The sequence below is a fragment of the Pseudophryne corroboree genome, chromosome 6 (assembly GCF_028390025.1).
Source record: "Pseudophryne corroboree isolate aPseCor3 chromosome 6, aPseCor3.hap2, whole genome shotgun sequence".
NCBI lineage: Eukaryota > Metazoa > Chordata > Amphibia > Anura > Myobatrachidae > Pseudophryne > Pseudophryne corroboree.
The window spans coordinates 100,985,389-100,991,521 of record NC_086449.1 but is presented as its reverse complement, the minus strand read 5'-3'; positions in this window follow the sequence as shown (position 1 = coordinate 100,991,521).

Sequence of the window (6,133 nt, the reverse complement as noted above, 5' to 3'; positions counted from 1 at the left end):
AATTCTGGCTTTCGCAGATAAGGTTATCCGTTGATGCATGTGCAGATGCGATCCGGACCACTTGTCCAGTAGGTCCCACTGGAAAACCCTGGCATGGAATCGGCCATATTGTAGAGCCTCGTAAACCGCTACCATCTTCCCCAGCAGGCAAATGCACTGATGAATGGATACACAATTTGGTCTCAAAATTTGTCTGACCATGCTCTGGATCTCCTGAGTTTTTTCCACCGGTAGAAATACTCTCTGTTCTTCTGTGTCCAGTATCATTCCCAGAAATTATAACCTCATTGTCTGTTCTAATTGTGATTTTTGAAAGTTGATGATCCAACCGTGCTTTTGCAGTACCGTCAGGGACAGTGTTATGTCCTGGACCAACTTCTCCCTCGATCTCGCCTTTATGAGGAGATCGTCCAAGTAAGGAATTATGTTGACTCCTTTCTTGCGAAGGAGAACCATCATCTCCGCTATTACCTTGGTGAATATTCTCAGAGCCGTGGAGAGCCCGAAAGGTAACGTCTGGAACTGGTAGTGAGAGTCTTGAACCGCAAACCTCAGGTATGCTTGATGCGGAGGAAAAATGGGAACATGAAAATAAGCATCCTTGATGTCCACCGACACCAGGAATTCCTTTCCCTCCAAGGTGGAGATCACCACTCTCAGGGAATCCATCTTGAATTTGAATCTTTTAAAATAAAGATTCAGAGATTTCAGGTTTAAAATCGGCCTGACCGAGCCATCCGGCTTCGACACTACGAACAGGCTTGAATAATATCCCCTGTTCTGTTGTTCGTCAGGAACCAAGGAAATTACTTTGTCTTGAACTAATTTCTGTATTGCGTTCAGCACCTTTGTTCTGTCCTGAGCAGAAACTGGCAAGGCTGATTTGAAAAATCGGCATGGGGGAAGGTCTTGAAATTCTAGCTTGTAACCTTGGGATACTATTTGTAATATCCAAGGATTCAGATCTGAGTGAACCCAGACCTGGCTGAAGAACGGAAGACGCGCCCCCACCCAAACGCACTCCCGCAGGGGAGCCCCAGCTTCATGCTGTGGTTGGTAGTTGAGTTCAGCTCCTGCGAGCCTGATGGTGTTGTAGATTGCCTACCTCTTCCCGCGAAGACGGGAGTACCCTTTGCCTTTTTGTACTTGTTGGGCCGAAAGGACTGCATAGTATGAGAATGATATACTTTTTAGGCGGTGCAGCTGCCGACGGCAGAAATGCTGATTTGCCAGATGTAGTAATCATGGCATCCAGCTTTTCACCAAAAAGTGCCTCACCATGGTAGGGGTGCGCCTCAATATTTCTTTTGGATTATGCGTCAGCATTCCATTGGCGGATCCAGAGCGCCCTGCGAGCTGAAATTGCCATAGCAGAGGCTCTTGAGCCCATTAAGCCAACGTCCTTCATAGCCTCAACTATGTAACCTGCAGAATCTTTTATATGACCTAAAATTAGAAGCATATCATCCTTATCAACAGTGTCAATATTAACAAATCAAGTTGTCTGTCCATTTTTCCACTGCGTTACCTACCCACGGAGAAGCAATTGTGGGCCTGAGTAACGTACCCGTAGCTATATAGATAGACCTCAAAGTCATCTCTAACTTGCGGTCAGCAGGTTCTTTTAAGGAAGCTGACCCTGGGGCAGGCAAAATACCATTGGGCGTGACTCCCACTTACGCCTGTCCTCTTCAGGGAAAGGGTACGCTACACGCAACCTTCTAGAGACAGCAAACTTCTTTTCCAGGTTTGACAAGGATTCTTCAAGGAATGCACTTAAGTCCTTAGATGGAGGAAAAGTCACCACCTGTTTTTTATTTAATTTAAAATAATCTTTTTCCTCAGGTGTAGGTGTCAGTAATTTCCAACACCTCTTTTATAGCGATTTTCATACACTGAATGCTCTTAGCCAGTTTGGGGTCTACCCCTCTCAAATCCCCAGTGTCGACCTCAGTGTCAGAATCTGTGTCAGTGTCCCTTTGCATAATCTGCGCCAGAGACCTTTTTTGGGAATTGGAGGGATCCCGAGTGGATGACGTGGAGGAGTCAGCAAACAGTGCATCCTCCACAGACTGTCTCCAATACTTTGTCTGCTGTTCAGACTCAGAAAATTTCTTTGCAAGCTTAGACATATTATTCTGCAGCTTTCTCACCCTTACAGGCTCAGAACACTTGTTCATTCAAATTGGGTTCCTCTGGGGAAGAACTTTCTCCAGTTATGGTACACACTTGTATAGTCACACCACTTCCCCACCCCCCTGTAATGGCGCAATTCTACCTCAGTGAACAAGCTTTTTATACTTTGTACCCTTCAGGAGCTAATGGTGTCCTGTCAGCAGAAGCAGAGCCATTGAACTAATGGAGAAGTTGGTTCCTACTTCCCCCCCTAAGTCCCACGAAGCATGGAAGCTGTTGCCAGCAGCTTCCCTGTAAAATAAAAAAACCTAACAAAGTCTTTTCCAGCAAAACTCAGTAGAGCTTCACTGATGTGCAGCCAGTCTCCCGGGCACCTTTTCTAAACTGAGGTCTGGAGGAGGGGTATAGAGGGAGGAGCCAGTTCACACTGTTGAAAAGTCTTAAAGTGGCCTGGGGTTCCTGCGGAACCGTCTATACGCCATGGTACTAAAATGGACCCCAGCATCCTGTAGGATATAAGAGAAAGGATCTTATATATTAGGAAAAGTTAAACTATTAAGTGCTAGCTCCTCAGTCCTCACTACAACCCATGGCGAAGAAGTGTCCCCCAGATGGACTCGGAGAAGTTTAACAGCAAGTATTGTACCAACAATCTAATTTTCTGAACAGTCTATTTTATCATCTCATTTTGGAGGAGAGAAAGGTCTTGGTTTTCTAATAGCAATTCTCTAATTCTTTTATTTAAAAGCAAAAACTAGGTTTAGTTTCATCAATTAATACTATAATCTATGTGTTGCTAGATTGTGCTGATTTTTAATGTGTTTAATTCTTACACCAGACATGTCCAAACTGCGGCCCTCCAGCTGTTGAGAAACTACACATCCCAGCATGCCCTGACACAGCTTTAGCATTCTCTGACAGCAAAACTGTGTCAGGGCATGCTGGGATATGTAGTTTCACAACAGCTGGAGGGCCGCAGTTTGGATATTCCCGCCTTACACTATGTATTTTTTACTTATTTTTCACCTGCTCCCTTTCTTGGAACACATTATTATAAAGTTATTTGTATAGTGCATTCTCTATTATGCAGCGCTTTACAGAGGACATTTAGTCATATACATCAGTTCCTGTCTCAGTGAAGCTTACAATCCATATTCCCTTCCACCTTACCATATGTACATACACATACAAAGGTTGTTGTTTTTTCCAGACTCCGATTAACCTATCAGTGTGTGTTTTGGGCCTGTGGGAGGAAACTGGATTACCCAGGGAAAATCCACACAAGCACGGGGACATACAGACTCCAATTATAAAGAGCTTTGGGGGGAATTAGACCCAGGGCCTGCATGTTGTAAGGAAGTAATGCTAACCACTACACCAACACTGCCACATGTACCCCCACATCCTTTACCTACACTTTCTGCACACCATATCTCATTAATTCCAAAGCCTTTTTTTTTTTGTTACCCTCTTATTGTTATGTGATTTTATCAAATGTTTTATGCATCACAGTTGGATTATTTGGTGTGTCCCACCAATTTGAGCACTGTGCTTCCAATCTTCCCTATCTTCTGTACAAAGCATTGTCAGCACTCAGGTGCACTATTCTCTATCTTGGACCTTTTCTGCCAGTGGCAGCTCCAGGGTATCTGCACATTGGAAGCGTTGTAACTTGTCACTGTGGGTCTCAGTAAAGGCAACTAATCACTGGAGATGTGTCTACTGACATTATTCATCCCCTTTGTGGCTTTCTGCAGATTTATGGACTCTGGGATGAGCAGTGCTGCCTGTCAGAATCCCCAATGGGCATCTACCATGGGTACAGGGTGTCCATGATAAAGGAAGTCCTGTGCCAGACCCTTAACTCATGAGCCATCGGCACTTGTTTGCATGAATACCAAACTTACGACTGTTCTTGATTGCCTGTCCATCTATAAAGTACAGTAGGCAAGCTTGTAGGACAGTCATCGAAAATCAAGATATGCAAGTATACGGTATGATCCACTAGAATACAGAAAATATCAAGGAAGATTATTATTAGATATTGCTAGTAAATAATAATGGGGGAATGTTAATCTTTATTATTTGACTGTATAGGTATGTACTGCAAATTGTCATTATATTGTTTAAATATAAGATGCCACATTGACTAGGTGGCTGTTTTTGGAATATTATACGATTTTCTGGAATATTATACGATGTTCTTTATGTCTTCTCCATTTTATTTATTGAAATATATATTTTTACCAGCTGCATGGACCACCCCTCTGAAGAAGTCCTTATAGGACAAAACGCGTCAGGGTTGAGGAGAGAAAATACTTTTCTTAACTCAGATTGACACAATTTGTATGACTTGTGTATTGAAAGGGTTTGTCTCTGTATCTGTAAAGTATGAAGTATGTTTCTAAAAATTTTTTGTTGTGAGATAATTTGTCATTTATAGGAACTGCTGGTTTTACTTGGAAAGTAATTTATAGCGCCCTCTAACTCATTTGGAGGTTGTATTTGTATTAATCCTTTCTAACAGGAGGATTGTGTTAGAGGAGCAGCATAATAACAGCGCAAGATAAGGGTATATTTTTGGTATTTGTAATCTTTATTATTATCTAGAAAATGAATAGGCCATGAATAGGATTATACATTTACTAAGAGCACACATAAATGATTATAAATTACTTTAGGGGACCATATGAAAGATTTTAAATTATTTTGAGGTGGACACAGATATGATTATAAATATATTAGGAGGGCACAGAAATTATTCTTTCAAGTTTATTTAATAAGAGAGGACTCATTCTTTTTCCACCAGACAGTGGTACCATAAATAGGCCACTTGGCCCAGGCATCGCACCTAGAACTTAGGTTGTGCACGTAAACCGTATAAAGCACAATGGCTTCTAATCGCTGGTGATTTCAGGCCAAGACAATAATAAATCAAAAGGTTTGGGGGGGAAATTTGCAGATGATACGTGGTGATTAGAAACCCACCTTACATGGCAGACAATGGAATAGATTTTGTTAAAGGCCAGGTTCACACCACATCCAGTGCTTCTGAGCGCCTCACTTAAATGGATTTATATTTTAGAGATGAGAGATGAGAGATGAGAGATGAGAGATGAGAGATGAGAGATGAGAGAGAGAGAGAGAGAGAGAGAGAGAGAGAGAGAGAGAGAGAGAGAGAGAGAGAGAGAGAGTGTGTGTGTGTGTGTGTGTGTGTGTTAATACTTTGTGTGCCTAGAACCTGGCTCCATCGTGTTGTGTATACCTTACGTGGAGATGTACTAAGCCTTGAAAAGTTTGACAAATTTCACAGTGATAAATGAGCAGCCAATCAGCTCCTAACTGCCATGTCACAGGCTGGGTTTGAAAAAAATAAGAATTTACTCACCAGTAATTCTATTTCTCGTAGTCCGTAGTGGATGCTGGGAACTCCGTAAGGACCATGGGGAATAGCGGGCTCCGAAGGAGGCTGGGCACTCTAGAAAGATTTATGACTACCTGGTGTGCACTGGCTCCTCCCACTATGACCCTCCTCCAAGCCTCAGTTAGGACACTGTGCCCGGACGAGCAGACATAATAAGGAAGGATTTAGAATCCCGGGTAAGACTCTTACCAGCCACACCAATCACACTGTACAACTCGTGATACTATATCCAGTTTGACAGTATGAAAACAACTGAGCCTCTCAACAGATGGCTCAACAATAACCCTTTAGTTAACAATAACTATGTACAAGTATTGCAGACAATCCGCACTTGGGATGGGCGCCCAGCATCCACTACGGACTACGAGAAATAGAATTACCGGTGAGTAAATTCTTATTTTCTCTAACGTCCTAGTGGATGCTGGGAACTCCGTAAGGACCATGGGGATTATACCAAAGCTCCCAAACGGGCGGGAGAGTGCGGATGACTCTGTAGCACCGAATGAGAGAACTCCAGGTCCTCCTCAGCCAGGGTATCAAATTTGTAGAATTTTGCAAACGTGTTTGCCCCTG